Source organism: Pinus tabuliformis, chromosome 6 (assembly GCF_031772625.1).
Source record: "Pinus tabuliformis cultivar Carrire ecotype Pingquan chromosome 6, CPIR1, whole genome shotgun sequence".
NCBI classification, from domain to species: Eukaryota; Viridiplantae; Streptophyta; class Pinopsida; order Pinales; family Pinaceae; genus Pinus; species Pinus tabuliformis.
Genome location: NC_142292.1, coordinates 364,230,355 through 364,249,616, shown reverse-complemented (window position 1 = coordinate 364,249,616; position 19,262 = coordinate 364,230,355). Strand labels below are relative to the sequence as shown.

General features: G+C 46.5%; 1 protein-coding gene across 1 annotated transcript in view; it reads right to left on the bottom strand.

Annotated features, from left to right (window-relative positions):
- The window catches only part of LOC149258807 (uncharacterized), a 408,511-nt gene that overhangs the window by 1,986 nt on the left and 387,263 nt on the right, over positions 1 to 19,262 (bottom strand). The gene's annotated exons all lie outside the window — the stretch shown is intronic.

Below are 19,262 nucleotides of genomic sequence, written 5' to 3'. Positions count from 1 at the left end.
AAGCTAGTAGTCAGAGACAGCTTTCATAAAGATCACAGACAGGGTTTCCAGGGTTCAAAATTCACTTTCAGAGGGAAAGCCATTTTAGAAGCATATTCATTAATTTTGGGAAAAACTGCTAACTTTAGCGCTCTTCCTATTTTATAGGAGCCAGAGTTTTGAGGTCCACAAGTTAGAGGTAATCACATATTTGTGATCCCTGCAAGTTCATGATGTCAATGAAACTTGTTTTTGGTCACAAGTGACAAAATGCTATTTTTAGCAAATACGGTTTGTGATATTCCCACTTAGCAATATTGCTAAGGGGAAATATCAATTTTGCCCATTTTGTCTTATTTTGCATTTGTACTTACGAAAAGTGGGTTATAGGGTCCCCATTTTAATTTTGAAGCTAAGGAAAAGTCCAAACATTAGAGAAAGGGAAGAAAATCGAAGTGCTGGAGGAAGGTGGGGGCCGCCCATGGAGAAATATGGCCCCCCTAGGAAATACGCACTCCTTGGAGGGAAAACGCTGGGGAGTTCGATGGCTGGGCCCACATGGGCAATTGGGAGGCAAATTGACAAAAGAGGAGGAAGACACTCATTTTTGGCATTCTTGATCATTTGAGCATTTACCTTGACTAGCACGCTTGAGCTGGAGGCCAAGTCTGCATGTGCTGTTGAGCACAAGAGATTTTCAGGCAAGAATCTCACCCCTTGCTTCGGTGGACTTCGAGTGCCAGCCCTAGGAGGGAATTCCATCAGTTTTAGATTGATCTAGGGGCATTTCAGCATGTTCTTGGAGCGGTTTCAGTAGAGACTGCGTAGGCCTGCGTAGTCCCTTTCCTTGCCACATATGGGACACATAGAGGAAGTAGAGTTTGGGGCTAAGATTGTGGGAGTAGCCCGAAAGGGAGTTTTGTTGAGTTTCTTAGCCATTTTGGGAGCATTTGGAAGCCTTATTTGTAGGTGGGTCGAAATACCTAGAAGTCGGAGGAGCTAGGGGAAATTGGGACGAAATTCCAATGTCAACATTTGGCCAATTCCTTCATTTGTGGGTTATTGATGGAGAGCCCAGGGTTAATTTCCCGGAATTTTTTGGGCACTAAAGGAGGCCCTAGCAGCCATTGTTTGCAGCCAGCGGTGCAGTTTTCACTGGAACAACATAGAACTTGTTTGGGGACGACCACATTGCATGTTAGAACAACTAATTTCATCACTTGGACATTGTTAGCTTGCCTTGGGCAAGGCCAGGTGCATGCTTTATGATCTTACCTTTGTACTCAACAATTATATCAATAAAATGGCTTAGCTCAGTGCAGTTTATGGAGAATTTTGGGTGTTTAATGTGCTGCAATTTTTTGTGTGTTTTTGCTATGTTTTCTTGTTTATCATTGTAAATTCCCACTAGGAATATTATAGTGGTATCAAAGCTCATAGTCTTGGCTCAGCCTATGGGAACAACATCAGTTTATGACACCAGAAAACCAACAAAATGTGACTTACCGAAGGCAAAGGTATAGGAGTAGAGAGAGGCAGTTACAAATTACCCCAGATCCAGTGATAGTTGAACCAGAGGTTGAAAGGCCAAACATGGGGGATAATGAGGGAGACAAAAGGAGTAAAGAGGAGGAGTTTTCCCAACACCTTCTCAAGGTCGTTCAGGATTTGTCTAAGGGTATTGAGGAGTTGAGGCAACAAACTTGCAGCAACAACAAGGGCAAAGGGATTCAAGGGGAATTCCAAATTGGCGAGGGCTCCGACACTTCACATCACCACAGGGTTCATGGCCTCAATGCATCCCTGATTCCCAGTATACCACCCAGGTCCATTATTCCAACATTTGTAATATCCAGTGCTGGAGGGCCACAAGGGCAAGAGGAGATGCCCATGGGGGACTATTTTGTGGAGTATCAGTTCTATGGGCCCGACTTTAGAGAGGCCATTACCTTCAGGGACTTTTGTCAGTTGAAAGATAACAACAGAGGGAAAGGACAAGGCAGAGGAAGCTACACGCACAATACCGATTTGCAGCGCACCATGGGAAGATTGTTCCTCCCAACTTTTGATGGTTCGTCCAAGAGCTCAACGAAAGTATGGGTTGAGAAGTTAGATGTCTACTTCCAACTCAACTAGATGACGGAGGGGGAGGCAACTATGATTGCCACGTTGCATTTAGAGGGAGAAGCCCACGACTGGTAGTTCCATGGGCTAACCATGATGAGGCATGCAGGGGTTACTTGAGGATTTCACTAGGAGAGTGTTGGAGGGATTTGAGAGGAGAGACCTAGAGGAGCATTTTGGGGAGTTGACAAGGCTAAAGCAAATAGGGAGTGTTGAGGAATACATCTGTGATTTTCTGAGGTTGTTAGTGATGATGCCTGACCTATCAGAGGCTAGGAGGGTTTTCATGTTCATAGAGGGGCTAGCACAGCCACTGAGGGGATTGGTGAAGTCCAATAGGCCCACCACCTTGCAGGATGCAATTGGGAGAGTGCGAGGCTTGTAGGATGCCCTACCCAGAACCAGAGCGCCAGTACCACCCAGACAAGGGTTTCAGCAGATGGGGAGAGACACTAGGGCTCCACCACTGAGAGCCAACCAGGGGCAAGGAGAATTGGATGAGGAGACCAGGAGAGATCTCCGGAGCAGGAAGTTATGCTTCACTTGTTAGGAACTGTGGGCACCAGGGTATAGATGCACAACAGGCAAGGCCCATTAATTGAGGTCTACTTTGGCAGTGACCAAGAGGATGATACAAAGTTGGAGGCAGGTGGAGATGACAACGTGGCACATGTGGAGAGGGGACCACCACCACCACCACCACCAGGGGCAGCCCCTTTCGCACCAGCAGGAGGGGTCCTTGTGTCCTTATGTGGGCTACCTAAGTTTTTGACGTTGAGGATCAGAGGCATAGTACAAGGGTAGCGTCTCTTAGTTTTGGTGGACAGTGGGGCCACCCACAACTTCATTGATGCACAAATGGTGCAAAGGAGAGGGATCACGACTGAGGAGTTTGAGGGGTTCTTAGTCCTTGTGCCAGGGGACAGGCCCATGCAGTGTACACGCTATGTTCTTGCTCTCACAGTGACTATGGAGAACTATTCAGTCACAGATCATTTCTTCGTGGTGGATGTATCGCACATCAATGTGGTGATGGGTGTCTAGTGGTTCTATTCTCTTGATCAGGTCACTATTGATTGGAGGAAATTGGAGATGGAGTTTACAGGGTCAGATGGAAACTTGGTTGTCCTTAAGGGCATGCACTCTTACCCACCACAGATTGTTTCAGCACACAGGATGGAGGCTGACTTGAGGCATGGTGACATTGAGTGGGTGGTGGAGTTGAGGATTTTTGAGGCTGGGGGTCAAACCAGGCCACAACACCCTAACATACATGCCATTTTAGACATGTATCCAATGGTGTTTGGAGACATACCGCTAGGGCAGCCACCTGACTGTGGGTTTGAGCACATGATTGAGTTAGAACCAGGGGTATAGGCCATGATTACCACCTCGTATAGACATCCCAAGGCTTAGAGGAATGATATTGAGAGGGTTATTCATGAGTTGTTAGAACTTGGGCATATTAGGCCTAGCTCCACCCATTTTGCTTCATCAGTTGTCCTGGTGAAGAAGAAGGATGGGACCTTACGCATGTGCATAGACTACCAGGCCCTCAACAAGAAGACTTTCAAGACCTGCTACCCAATTCCACATATAGATGAGCTGATGGACAAGCTGAGAGGGGGGCTAAGTTCTTCTCCAAGATAGAATTGCGTTTGGGGTACCACCAGATCAGAGTGAGGGATCAAGTTGTCCCTAAGACAACCTTTAGGTGTCACTATGGGCACTTCGAGTTCTTGGTTATGCCCTTCAGGCTAACCAATGCAACAACCACTTTCCAGTCCTGCATGAACCATGTGTTTCGTGGGTAGTTGCGGAAATCCGTGTTGGTTTTCTTCGATGATATTTTGATCTATAGCCGTATTTGGGAGGAGCACTTGCAGCACTTGGAGACAGTGTTGCGTATTTTGGAGGAGCAACAATTTTACGCCAAGTTGTCCAAGTGTGAGTTCGAGTTGACAAAGAAGCTCTAATTAGGGCATATTATTAGGGAGGATGGCGTGAGAGTACATGAGGAGAAGATCAGGGTCATATGTGACTAGCCAGTGCCCTTGAATGTGACAAAGTTGAGGGGTTTCGTGGGTATCTGTACCTAGTACAAGAAGTTCATGAAGGGCTTCTCTTAGTTAGCAGCTCCCCTCACCAATTTGAAGAACAAGGGGGTGTTTGAGTGGATAGATGTGGCACAAGAGGCTTTTGAGCACCTTAAACAAGTTACGAGTAGCTGCCTGGTGTTGGCACTCCCAGATTTCGCATAATCCTTTGTACTTGAGTGTGACACATCAGGGGAGGGCGTAGGAGCAGTCTTGATGCAAGGGGGACACTCGATAACTTTCGAGAGCCAGAATCTACAACCCCACAAGAGGTTGTACTCCATCTACGACAAAGAGATGCGAGCCATCATGCATGCACTAGCCAAGTTCAAGAAGTACTTGGTGGGAAACAGGTTCTAGGTTAACACAGACCATAACAGCCTCAGATTCTTCTTAAAGCATAAGCTATTACAGGAGAAGCAACAAAAGTGGGTGAGCAAGCTTCAGGCATACAACTTTGACGTTTGAGTATGTCAAGGGTAAACATAATGTGGTAGCTAATGCGTTGTCTAGGAGGCCGACCACTGTTCCAAGGACCGATTTGCATGTGATGGTGCAGTGACAAATGACCGATACATGGTGATGAACGAGGTGATTTACTTTCAGTATCGGATTTATTTAGTGCCCAACTCCCAATTGAGGGAGAATATCATGTAGGTTGCCCATGACTCACCATTAGGAGGGCATCAAGGGTTTACCAAGACATACAGGGATATCAGGGAGCGCTTTGAATGGAGGGGCCTTAAGGATGATGTTCTGAGGCATGTCTAGGATTGTGATATGTGCCAAAGGAAAGAGGGTGAGCAAACACATCCTGTTGGGTTGCTATCCTTGAGGAGAAATTGGAGAGAATATCGATGGATTTTATTACTGGGTTGCCCACAATCCAGGGCAAGGACTGCGTATACGTGGTGGTAGACAGATTGACGAAGTTTGGCCACTTCATCGCTATTTCAGCCCGGTCTTCGACCTCATAGGTGGCTGAACTGTTTTATAGGGAGGTATTTCGGCTTCATGGTCTTTCGAAGACCATTGTCAGTGATCGGGACAACAAGTTCATGGGGGGATTTTGATAGGAGCTTTTTCGATTGATTGGCACAAATCTCACCCCGAGTACTAGTTACCAACCCCAGATTGATGGGCAGATGAAGATAGTCAACAGATGGTTGGAGGGCTACCTACGCAACTATGTGACGAGCCATCAAGGTGCATGGATACGGTGGTTGAATTTGGGTGAGTACTGTTACAACACATCGTACCACATGTCCATAGGTATGTCCCCATTCAGAGCTTTGTACGATTATGATGCATTATCTTTCGTTGATGTGATGTTTGGAGATAGCAAGGCCCCTAAGGCCAAGGATTGGATTCAGGAGAGCCAAGATATCTTAGGGGCTCTCAAAGATAACCTACAGACTGTGCAAAACCAACAAAAACTCTATGCAGACAGGGGCTGAGTAGAAAGGCAGTTTGAGGTTGGGGATTTGGTCTTCCTAAGACTTCAGTTGTACAGATAGTCCACACTCAAACAAAAGGGGGACGAGAAGCTCAAGCCCTGCTTTTATGGGCCATACAGGGTCACTAGGAGAGTTGGGGAGGTGGCATATGAGCTGGAGCTACCCCCTGGGAGCCGAGTTCATAACGTCTTCCATGTGTATTGCTTGAAAAAGGCACTGGGTTAGCGAGTGACAACGACTACAGAGCTACCACCCATGGATGATGAGGGGCACTTGGTTTTGGAGCCGAAGGCTATTCTGGGCACCCGTGAGAGACACTTGCAGAATAAGGTCATCAAAGAATTTTTTATTAGATGGAGGAATTTACTTGATGAGGATGCCACTTGGGAGGGAGAGCAGATACTTCAGCATCCTTCATTGCAATTGCTTAAGGACAAGCAACATTTTGGTGGGGAGGACTGTGATATTCCCAAATAGCAATACTGCTAAGGGGAAATATCAATTTTGCCCATTTTTTCCTATTTTGCATTTGTACTTGGGAAAAGTGGGTTATGGGCCCCCGACTTTAATTTTGAAGCTAAGGAAAGGCCCAAACATTAGAGAAAGGGAAGAAAATCGAAGTGCTGATGGAAGGTGGGGATCACCCATGGAGAAATAAGACCCCCCTAGGAAATACACACTCCTTGGAGGGAAAATGATGGGGAGTTTGATGGCTTGGCCCACATGGGAATTTGGGAGGCACATTGACAAAGGTTGAGGAAGGCACTCATTTTTGGCATTCTTGATCATTTGAGAATTTACCTTGACTAGCACGCTTGCGCTGGAGGCCAAGTCTACATGTGCTGTTGAGCACAAGAGATTTTCAGGCGAGAATCTCATCCCTTGATTTGGTGGACTTCGAGTTCCAGCCCTAGGAGGGAATTCCATCAGTTTCAGATCGATCTAGGGGCACTTCAATGTGTTCTTGGAGCAACTTCAGTAGAGATAGCGTTGGCCTGCGTAGTCCCTTTCCTTGCCACACGTGGGACACATAGAGGAGGTCGAGTTTGGGGCTGAGATTGTGGGAGCTGCTCGGAAGGGAGTTTGCTGAGTTTATCAACCATTTTGGGAGAATTTGGCAGCCTTTTTTGTAGTTGGGTCGAAATACCGAGCAGTTGGAGGAGCTAGGGGAAATTGGACCAAAATTCCAAGGTCAACATTTGGCCAATTCTTTCGTGGGTTTTTGTGGTTATTGTTGGAGAGCCCAGAGTTAATTTCCCACAATTTTTTGAGCATCGAAGGAGGCCCTAGCAGCCATTGTTTGCAGCTTGCGGTGCAGTTTTCAATGGGACAACGCAAAACCTTTTGGGGATAGCCACATTGCATGTTAGAGTAGCTGATTTCATTACCTTGATTTTGTTAGCTTGCCTTGGGCAAGCACAGGGGCATGCTTTCTGATCTTACCTTTGTACCCAACAATTATATCAATAAAATGGCTTAGCTCAGTGTTGTTTATCAAGATTTCTGGGTGTTTAATGTGTTGTAAATTTTTGTGTGTGTCTTTGCTTTGTTTTCTTGTTTATCATTGTAAATTCCCACTAGGAATATTACAGTGGTATCAGAGCTCATAGTCTTGGCTCAGCCTGTGGGAGTATCATTAGTCTATGACACCAGAAGACCAACAGAATGTGACTTACCGAAGGTAGAGGTACAAGTGCAGAGATAGGCGGTTACAAATTACCCCAGATCCAGTGATAGTTGAACCAGAGGTCGAAAGGCCAAACATGGGGGATAATGAGGGAGACAAAAGGAGTAAATAGGAGGAGTTTTCCCAATACCTTCTCAAGTTTGTTCAAGATTTGTCTAAGGGTATTGAGGAGCCGAGGCAACAAACTTGCAACAACAACAAGGGCAAAGGGATTCAAGGGGAATTCCAAATTGGCTAGGGCTCCGACACTTCGCATCACCACGAGGTTCATGGCCCCAACGCATCCCTCATTCCCAGTACGCCACCCAGGTCCACTATTCCCACATTTGTAGCATCCGGTGATGGAGGGCCGCAAGGGCAAGTGGAGATGCCCATGGGGGACCATTTTGTGGAGTATCAGTCCTAAGGGACCGACTTTAAAGAGGCCATTACCTTCAGGGACTTTTGTCAATTGAAAGGTAACAACAGGGGAAAAGGACAAGGCGGAGGAAGCTACACACATGGTACCAATTTGCAGCGCACCATTGGAAGATTGTTCCTCCCAACTTTTGATGGTTTGTCCAAGAGCTCAGCAAAAGCATGGGTTGAGAAGTTAGATGTCTACTTCCAACTCAACCAGATGACGAAGGGGGAGGCAATTAAGATTGCCACATTGCATTTAGAGGGAGAAGCCCACGACTGGTGGTTCCATGGGCTAACCACGATGGGGCATGCAGGGGTTACAACCTATGAGGATTTCACTAGGAGGGTGTTGGAGCGATTTGAGAGGAGAGACCCGGAGGAGCATTTTGGGGAGTTGACAAGGCTCAAGCAGATAGGGAGTGTTGAGGCCTACATCTCTGAGTTTCTGAGGTTTTCAGTGATGGTGCTTGACCTATCAGAGGCCAAGAGGGTTTTCATGTTTGTAGAGGGGCTAGCAGAGCCACTGAGGGGATTGGTGATGTCCAATAGGCCCACCACCTTGCAGGACGTGGTTGGGAGAGCACGAGAGTTGCAGGATGCCCTACGCAGGGCCAGAGTGCTAGTACCACCCAGACAAGGTTTCCAGCATAGGGGTTCCACCACCGAGAGCCAACTAGGGGCGAGGATAGTTGGATGAGGAGACTCGGAGATATCTCCGGAGGAGGAAGCTATGCTTCACTTGTCATGAATTGTGGGCACCAGGGCATAGATGCATAGAAGGGCAAGCCCCACTACACTGAGGTCTACTTTGAAAGTGACTAGCAGGATGATGCAGAGTTGGAGGCGGGTGGAGATGACAGCGTGGCACACGTGGAGAGGGGACCAACACCACCACCACCACTAGGGGGGGGCCTTTAGCACCAGCAAGAGGGGTCCTTATGTCCTTATGTGGAGTACCTAATTTTTTGACGTTAAGGATCAAAGGTCCAGTGCAAAGGTAGCGTATCTCAGCTTTGGTGGATAGTGGGTCCACCCACAACTTCATTGATGCACAAATGGTGCAGAGGAGAGGGATCATGATTGAGGAGTTTGAGGGTTTCTCAGTCCTTGTGCCAAGAGACAAGACCATGTAGTGTACACGCTATGTTCCTGCTTTGACAGTGACTATGGAGAACTATTCAGTCATATCATTTCTTCATGGCGAATGTACAATGCACCAATGTGGTGATGGGTGTCCAGTGGCTCTATTCTCTTGGTCGGGTCACTACTGATTACAGGAAATTGGAGATGGAGTCTACAGGGCCAGATGGAAACTTGGTTGTCCTTAGGGGCATGCACTCTTACCCACCACAGACTGTTTCAACACATAGGATGGAGGCTGACCTGAAGCATGGTGATATTGAGTGGGTGGTGGAGTTGAGGATTTCTGAGGCTGGGGGTCAACCCAGGCCACAACACCTTGACATACATGCCATTTTAGATAGGTACCCGGTGGTGTTTGGAGACATATCGCCAGGGCAGTCACCTGACCGGGGGTTTGAGCAGACTATTGAGTTAAAGCCAGGGGTACAAGTCGTGATTACCACCCTGTACGAACATCCCAAGGCTTATAGGGATGAGATTTAGAGGGATATTCATGAGCTGTTGGCACTTGGGCATATTAGGCCTAGCTCCACCCCTTTTGCTTCATCAGTTGTCCTTGTGAAGAAGATCTTGAAGAATCGCTACCCCATTCCACGCATAGACGAGCTGATGGATGAGTTGAGAGGGGCAGAGTTCTTCTCCAATATCGACTTTTGTTTGGGGTACCACCAGATCAGAGTAAGGTATAAGGACATCCCTAAGACAACCTTCATGTGTCACTATGGGCGCTTTGAGTTCTTAGTTATGCCCTTCTGTCTAACCAACGCATCATCGACTTTCCAATCTTGCATGAACCATGTGTTTCGTGGGCAATTGCGGAAATTTGTGTTGGTGTTCTTCGATGATATTTTGATCTATAGTTGGACTTGGGAGGAGCACTTGGAGACGATGTTGCTTATTTTGGAGGAGCAACAGTTTTATGCCAAGCTGTCCAAGTGTGAGTTTGGGTTGACAAAGATGCTCTATTTGGGGCATATTATTAGGGAGGATGGCATGAGAGTACATGAATAGAAGATCAGGGCCATCTGGGGTTGGCTAGTGCCCCGGAATGTGACAGAGTCGGGGGGTTTCGTGGGTATCTGTACCTAGTACAGGAAGTTTGTGAAGGGCTTCTCTTAGTTAGCAGCTCCCTTCACTGATTTGATGAAAGGGGGCGTTTGAGGGGGCAGATGGGGAATAGGAGGCTTTTGAGCGCATCAAACAGGTTATGAGTAGCTGCTCGGTGTTGGCACTCCCACATTTCACACAACCCTTTGTACTTGAGTGAGATGCATCAGGGGGGCAGGAGCAGTCTTGATGTAGGGGGGACACCCGATAGATTTTGAGAGCTGAAAGTTACTACCCCATGAGAGGTTGTACTCCATCTACGACAAAGAGATGCTAGCCATCATGAATGCACTAGCCAAGTTGAGGTAGTACTTGGCGGGAAACAGGTTCCGGGAGAAGACAAACCATAACAACCTTAGATTCTTTTTCGAGCAGAAGCAGCTACATGATAGGCAACAGAAGTGGGTGAGCAAGCTTCAGGGATACGACTTTGAAATTGAGTATGTCAAGGGTAAACACAATGTGGTAGTTGATGCGTTGTCTAGGCCACCATTTCATTGATGAACATTGCGCCAAATTGGAGGGCGCAGTTGCTAGTGGAGTATTACAAGGACCGATTTGCATGTGAGGTCCTTGAGGGTTGTTGATTCGGGGTAGCATCGGATGTGCTCTAGCCTTGAAAATTGGTGGAGAGGGTAAAGCACATGAGATCTCCAAGACCCAGAAATGGTTTGGGCAAAATCTAACCAGTTTGGAAGATATTAAAATAATTAATATTTTTAATGGAGTCCCTAAGTCTAAACTTAGGGAAAATAAAATATTATTGTGAATTAATATGAAACTGAGTTAGAATGGTCCAAAAGTCATGGATCAAGCCAGATCTAATCTTAGCCATTGATTAGGGACTTAATCTCGGCCGTTGAATTGTCAACGAGAAAAGTATAAGAAGAGGCTCGAGGGTCAATTGGAGAACACATTGAGTTGATCAAGAATTCTATTTTCTGGGGTAGGGCTTGCCGAGGAAATCAAAGGAGTGATCAGAGTTGCAGCTGAGGGGTAGTGAATATAGTAGCAAAGAGGCAGAAAGAGTATCGAGAGCATCAACGCAGAAGCCGGGAGAGGGTTGACGCAGAGCCAATTAGAGGCCACGCAGAGGTAGCCAAGAGTTGCGCAGAGCCTGAGGAGGTACAGCGTGGGAGACGCAGAGGTTCCAGAGGCTGACGTAGAGCCCCGAGATGCTGATGCTGGGCCAAATAGGCTGACACTGGGCCAGAGAGGTTGACGCAGACCCTAGAGGCTGACATTGGGCCAGAGAGGTTGACGCAGACCCTAGACGCTGACACTGGGAGTTTTCGTGGGGCAGATTGGGGCTAATATCTGTCTTTGACTGAGAGGTACTACGGTCGAGGGCATTCTTTGTTGGGTGAGCCATTTCTGGCACCCAGATTGTATTCTGAAACTGCTTAATAATAAAACCCTCTGATAGCTGCATCAGTTTTCCCGCATTAGGTTTTTCCAGTGACATTAGTCCAAAAATAACTATCACTTGTGTTCTTGTTTCTTTCAGTTGATGATCTGTATATGTTGATACTGTACTTGTATTTATTTTCAGTATTTACATGGCAAATAACTTGTTAAGTAAATGAACAAGTAGGGAGAAATAAATCATATAGTATAGGAAGAATTTCTGACGACTAGACTTAGAAATTACAACAAGCGTGTAGGACGGATGACTGGTACAGGGTGTTGAATGAGGTGATTTACTTTCAGGATCGGATTTATTTAGTGCCCAACTCCTAATTGAGGGAGAAGATCATGTAGGCTGCCCATGGCTCACCGTTAGCAAGTCATCAGGGGTTTACCAAGACAAACAAGGCTATCACGGAGCGCTCTGCATGGAGGGGCCTTAAGGATGATGTTCAGAGGCATGTCCGAGAGTGTGATATGTGCCAAAGGAATGTTGATTTGGGGTAGCATTGGATGTGCTCTAGCCACGAAATTTGGTGGAGAGGTTGGGGCACATGAGATCTCCAATACCCAGAAAGGGTTTGGGTAGATTCTAACAGATCAGGAGATATTAAAATAATTAATATTTTTAATGGAGTCCCTAAGTCTAAATTTAGGGAAAATAAAATATTAATGTGTATTAATATGAATCTGTGTTAGAATGGTCCAAAAGACATGGATCAAGCCAGATCTAATCTTAGCCGTTGATTAGGGACTTAATCTCGGTCGTTGATATGTCAACAGGAAAAGTATAAGAGGAGGCTTGAGGGTCACTTGGAGAACACACCAGATGATCAATCATTCTATTCTCTAGAGCAGGGTTTGCTAAGAGAGATAGAATCAGTGATCGGGAGAGCAGCTGAGGGGCATTGAGTACAGAGAAACAAAGAAGGCAGAGATTGTGCTGGGAGAGCAGCGCAGCAGCCAAGGAGGGTGATGCAGAGCCAGCAAGGGCTCACACAGAGCCCGCCAAGTGTTGCAGAGAGCACTAGAGGGGCCAGCACCACTGATGCAGAGGCTCCCAGAGCTGACGCAGGGCCTCTTAGGGTTGATGCAGGCCTAGAAAGGCTGACGCAGGGCCAACCTGAGACAAAGAGGGGCTGACGCAGTCCTGTTTGGGCAAACGCTGGGGTTGTAGAGCAAATTTGCGCTGAGGAGCTGTCGGAAGGATTTTCCGGGGTTTCAGCCAAGAGATTTCTCTCAAACTATGAGGTATAGCTGCTAAGGAAATTCTTTGTTGGGTAGGCCAGTTTCGACACCCAGATTGTACTCTAATATTGCTTAATAAGAAAACCCTTAGATAGCTGCACCGGTTTTCCCGCATTGGGTTTTTCCGAGGACATTGGTCCAAAAATAATGGTGTCATATGGTGTGTTTGTTCTTGTTTCTTTTAGTTGTTGATCTGTAATATGTTGAGCATGCACTGGTGTTTATTTTTAGTATTTACTTTGTAAATAACTTGTTAAAGAAAAATAACAAGTAGGTAGGAATAAATCAGAAAAAGTGCATGAAGGGTTTCTAAACTAAGTAAACTTAGAAACTTCAACATGGTATCAGAGCGTGATTGTAGATCACAGGAGGACTAAAAGACATCAACCGAGCGGAGAAATAGCAGCAAAAACAGTTGTCCCGAGGTGACAGAAGTTGTTTCTAGTAGCGCAGAAGCTAAGAAGTGTGACGCAAAGCCAACCAGAGCCATGCAGAAGAAGCTGGGAGCTGTGCAGAGCCTCAGAGAGGCCAGCGTTGCTGACGCAAAGGATCAGAAGTCTGACGCAGTTTACAGAGAGGCAGTTGCTGGAGTCTAGAAGACTGCAAAGATATTGCAGAGTGGAGCTAGTGAGGTACTATAGTAAGAACAGTACCTGACAGAGCAGGGCCAGAGGAGTTGTTACCGAGGGTTTCTAGCCGAGGAACCTAGATCAGCAATGCAGTTGCACAAGACGATCAGAGTAAGGGGCATCTCGACAAGCGACAGAAGGATTTCCAGGAGGGAAATCAGGACTCAGAGGGAGTCCAGAAGAGAACTTCTAGACGAGGAGTAGAGAATTAGAGGAGTCGAACAGAGAACTTCCAGGAGGGAATTAGAGGAGCATCATGGCACTACATGGGGTAAGAGACCAGGATAGACTGGACGGAGCATCGAACTTCGCAGTTTGGAAGGCCAAAATCTTATCAGTGCTTAACAAGAATCGTGTCAAGAACTTCGCCTTGAAGGTTATAGCTATCTCAGTCGACCCCAATGATAATGACAAGTATGAAGAGGCGATGGCAAGGGCCAAGTGCATTATCCTTGACGGGGTCAAGGATCATGTGGTACCACATATAGCCGAGAAGGAAACGACAGTTGAGATGTGGGAGGCTTTCAAGAACCTGTACCAGTATACTTCTGTGCAAAGAAGAATGCTGCTCGAGAACCAAATGAGGTCGTATCAGATGAAGAAGGGTCAATCGATTGACACCTACCTTGGAGGATTGAATGAGATTCGAGACCAGTTGACTGCTATAGGAGCGACACTGGATTAAGAACTTATGGTGAGGACAGCCCTGAATGCTGTCTCAGAGGATTGGGAAGTGTTTGTCTAGAGTATCCTGGGTAGAGGGACTCTCCCACCTTGGGACGAGATGTGGGCAGCTCTTTGCCAGGAAGAGATCAGACGGCAGTCGAAGATAGGTAGCAGCAACAAAGGGATCAAGGTCAAGCAGGAGGAGGAGGATGTGGCCCTAGAATCTGAGGGAAAGCAGGTGAAGCGGAAGAAGAAATATCTCTCCAAGATCAAGTGCTTCCACTGTGGGGAGATGGGTCATTATGCAACCCAATGCCCAAGGAAGAAGAGTAAGTGAGAGTCTTCCGATACTAAGGCAGCACCAGCACGGGCAGAGAAAGAAGTTTTGACAGACGATGATTGTGTCATGAGTGCACACGTACCACTTGAGTAGAAGTGGGGAGACATCGAGTTGTAGTCAAGTGGACTACAGACGATGAAGGGCAGGATCCTCGAAGTACTTAGCCTCTTGGATTAGACCTTGCTACAGGAGCCCCGAAGAGGAGTAGCAAGACTGACTGAGTCAGGTAGAGATGGATGCAGATGGAGCAGCAGAGAGAGCTACAGTGCAGGAGTCCCGAGACAGCGCGAGGCTGCAGCAGTGTGAGGGGCACATGAGTGTTGCACCAGTGCAGGATGGCACAGAGAGGTGTGCAACGGTGCGAGATGCAGGGAGTTGTAGCAGCAGCGCAGAGGTCAGAGAGGGAGCATTTGTCAGCGACAGAGGGAGCTTCAGCATCAGTGGGTGTCTCTAGGCCAACAGGGAGGTCAGTTGGGAGATCAGTTACTTACTTCTCAGTAACTGAGTTGCAGTGCAGCAATGGGCAGCACGATGCAACATGATGAGAGGAGGTGTAGTGTAGATGCAGCGCTGGGAGAAAGGACTAGCAACAGCACAGATGTAGAGGGAGTTGTTGTACAGATGTAGCAGTGGCAGTGGTAGGGCCATGGGTAGCAGTACAGGATGCAGCAGTGCAGAGGATGTTGGGTAGGAAGGCCTAGCATCAGCATAGGTACCGATGCCTGATGATCAGAGTAATACTCAGTAAAGAGTATTGCTAGAGCACAGTCCTCGCTAAGAGGGAGTGTTGATTTAGGGTAGCATCAGATGTGCTCTAGCCACAAAATTTGGTCGAGAGGTTGGGGCACATGAGATCTCCAATACCCAGAAAGGGTTTGGGCAGATTCTAAATAGATCAGGAGATATTAAAATAATTAATATTTTTAATGGAGTCCCTAAGTCTAAACTTAGGGAAAATAAAATATTAATGTGTATTAATATGAATCTGTGTTAGAATGGTCCAAAAGACATGGATCAAGCCAGATCTAATCTTAGTCGTTGATTAGGGACTTAATCTCGACTGTTAATATGTCAACAAGAAAAGTATAAGAGGAGGCTTGAGGGTCACTTGGAGAACACACCAGATGATCAATCATTCTATTCTCTAGAGCGAGGTTTGCTAAGAGAGATAGAATCAGTGATCGGGAGAGCAGCTGAGGGTCATTGAGTACAAAGAAACATAGAAGGCAAAGATTGTGCTGGGAGAGCAGCGTAGCAACCAAGGAGGGTGACGCAGAGCTAGCAAGGGCTCACGCGGGGCCACACAGAGGCAACCAAGTGCTGCGCAGAGCACCAGAGGGGTCAGCGCAGCTGACGCAGAGGCTCCTAGAGCTGACGCAAGGCCTCTTGCGGCTGACGCACGGCCAGCGTGAGACAAAGAGGGGCTAATGCAATCCAGTTTGGGCAGACGCTGGGGTTGGAGAGCAGTTTTGTGTTGAGGAGTTGCCGGAAGGATTTTACAGGGTTTCAGCCAGGATATTTCTCTCAAATTGTGAGGTATAGCTGCTAAGGAAATTCCCTGTTGGGTAGGCCAGTTTCGGCACCCAAATTGTACTCTGATATTGCTTAATAAGAAAACCCTCAGATAGCTGCACCGAATTTCTCACATTGGGTTTTTCCGGGGACATTTGTCCAAAAATAATGGTGTCATGTGGTGTGTTTATTCTTGTTTCTTTTAGTTGCTGATCTGTAATATGTTGAGCATGCATTGGTAATTATTTTCAGTATTTACTTTGTAAATAACTTGTTAAAGAAAAATAACAAGTAGGTAGGAATAAATAAAAAAAAGTGCATGAAGGGTTTTGTAAATTAAGTAAACTTAGAAACTTCAACAAGGAACAAGGGTGAGAAGACACACCCTGTTGGGTTGCTATCCCTGATGAGAAATGAGAGCATATTGATGGATTTTATTATTGGGTTGCCCATAGTACAGGGCAAGGACTGCATATACGTGGTGGTAGACAGATTGACGAAGTTTGCCCACTTCTTCACTATTTCAGCCTGGTCATTAGCCTCACATGTGGCTAAACTATTTTTCAGGGAGGTATTTCAGCTTCATGGTCTTCTGAAGACCATTGTCAGTGATCGGGACAACAGGTTCATGGGGGGATTTTGGTAGGAGTTGTTTTGACTGGTGGGCACATATCTCACCCCGAGTACTAGTTACCACCCCCAAACTGATGGGCAGATGAAGATAGTCAACAAATGGCTAGAGGGCTACCTATGCAACTATGTGACAGGCCATCAGCGTGCATGGATATGGTGGTTGCATTTGGGCGAGTACTGCTACAACACAACATACCACATGTCCATAGGTATGTCCCCATTCAGAGCTTTGCACGGTTATGATGCATTATCTTTCGCTGACGTGATGTTTGGAGACAACAAGGCCCCTAAGGCGAAGGATTGGATTGAGGAGAGCCAATATATCTTGCGAGCTCTCAAAGATAACCTACAGACTGCGCAGAACCAACAAAAACTCTATGCAGACAGGGGCTGAGTAGAAAGGCAGTTTGAGGTTGGGGATTTGGACTTCCTAAGAATTCAGCCGTATAGACAGTCGACACTCAAATAGAAGGGAGCCGAGAAGCTCAAGCCTTGCTTTTATGGGTCGTACAGAGTCACTAGGAGAGTTGGGGAGGTGGCATATGAGCTAGAGCTACCCCTGGGAGCCGAGTTCATAACATCTTCCATGTGTCTTGCCTAAAAAAGGAATTGGGTCAGCGAGTGACAGCAAGTACAGAACTACCACCCATGGATGATGAGGGGCACTTTGTTTTGGAGCCAGAGGCTATTTTGGCTACCTTTGAGAGACACTTGCGGAACAGGGCCACTTGGGAGGGAGAGCAGATACTTTAGCATCCTTCATTGTAGTTGCTTGAGGACAAACAACATAGACATGGAGGATTGTGATATTCCCACTTAGCAATATTGCTAAGGGGAAATATCAATTTTGCCCATTTTGTCTTATTTTGCATTTGTACTTAGGAAAAGTGGGTTATGGGGCCCCACTTTAATTTTGAAGCTAAGGAAAGGCCCAAACATTAGAGAAAGGGAAGAAAATCAAAGTGTTGGTGGAAGGTGGGGACCACCCATGGAGAAATACGACCCTCCTAGGAATACGCACTCCTTGGAGAGAAAGTGATGGGGAGTTCGATGGCTGGGCCCACACGGGAAATTGGGAGGCACATTGACAAAAGAGGAAGGCACTCATTTTTGGCATTCTTGATCATTTGAGCATTTACCTTGACTAGCACGCTTGAGCTGGAGGCCAAGTCTGCATGTGCTGTTGAGCACAAGAGATTTTCAAGCGAGAATCTCACCGCTTGCTTCGGTGGACTTCGAGTGCCAACCCTTGGAGGGAATTCCATCAGTTTCAGATTGATCCAGGGCCATTTCGGTGTGTTCATGGAGCAACTTCAGCAGAGAGTGTAGGCTTGCGTAGTCCCTTCTGTTGCCACATGTGGGACACATAAAAGAGGTCGACTTTGGAGTTGAGATTGTGGGAGAAGCCCGGAAGGGAGTTTTGCTGAGTTTCACAGCCATTTTGGGAGAATTTGGCAACCATATTTGCAGGTGGGTCAAAATACCTAGTAGTTGGAGGAGCTAGGGGAAATTGGGCCGAAATTCTAAGGTCAACATTTGGAGAGCACGAGGTTAATTTCCTGGAATTTTTTGAGGACTAGAGGAGGCCCTAGCAGCCATTGTTTGCAACCAGCAGTGCGGTTTTCACTCGGATAATGCAGAACTTGTTGGGAACAACCACATTGCATGTTAGAGCAACTGAGTTCATCACCTAGACATTGTTAGCTTGCCTTGGGCAAGCCTAGGTACATGCTTTCTGATCCTACCTTTGTACCCAACAATTATATCAAAAAAATGGCTCAGCGCAGTGCAATTTATGGATATTTCCCGGTGTTTAATGTGCTATAAATTTTTGTGTGTGTTTCTGCTATGTTTAATTGTTTATCATTGTAAATTCCCACTAGGAATATTACATGGTTTTAGGGCTCATATGATGATTCCAAACATATGTTGAAATTTCTAAATCTATCCGTTAGAAATTTTATCTGTATTCTTTTGGTTTATTTCTCCTACTTGTTAATTACAAACAAGTTATTTAAACATATAAACATCAAAATAAACACAGTACAGTCTCAACCATCTACAGATCAACAACTGAAAGAAAAAAAGCACACAAGTGACACCGTTATTTTTGGACAAATGTCGCCGGAAAAACCCAATGCAGGAAAACCGGTGCAACTATTCAGAGGGTTATATTATTATGCAGTCTATCTGAGTACAACTGGGTGCCTAACCGGCTCACCCGACAGAGAAAAATACATGGCAACAATACCTCTATATTCGGAAACAGGTATTCAGAAAACCTGTGCTACGAAACCCTCTCTGGCACAACTAAAGCTCAGCGCTGGCCCTTCTGGCCTCTGTGTCAGCCTCCTGCTGACCTGCGTCAGCCCCAGGACTCTCTGCGTTAGCCCTTTGAGGCACTGTGCAGCCTCTGGGACCCTCTGCATTACTCCCTCTACCCTCTGCGTGGATGATGCAGTCCCTCTGGGCTCTGTGTAGCTTGGACTGGCTGCTGCTCTCGCTCTCTCTGCTTCTGCCCTGGTCTCCCAATATTATCCCTGCCTCTCTTCCTCGTACTCACTGCCCCTTGCTGCCGATCACTGATTCAACTTTGCTTAGTAACCCCGCTCTAGCAAAATGAATGACTGATCATCTGGTGTATTCTCCAACTGACCCTCAAGCCTCCTCTTATAATTTTCTCGTTGGTCCTTCAACAGCTGAGATTAAATCTCTTATCAATGGCTAAGATTAGATTTGGCTTGATCCACGACTTTTGGAACCTTCTAACCCTGCTTTATATTAATACCCATTAATATTTTATTTTTCCTAAGTTTAGACTTAGGAACTCCA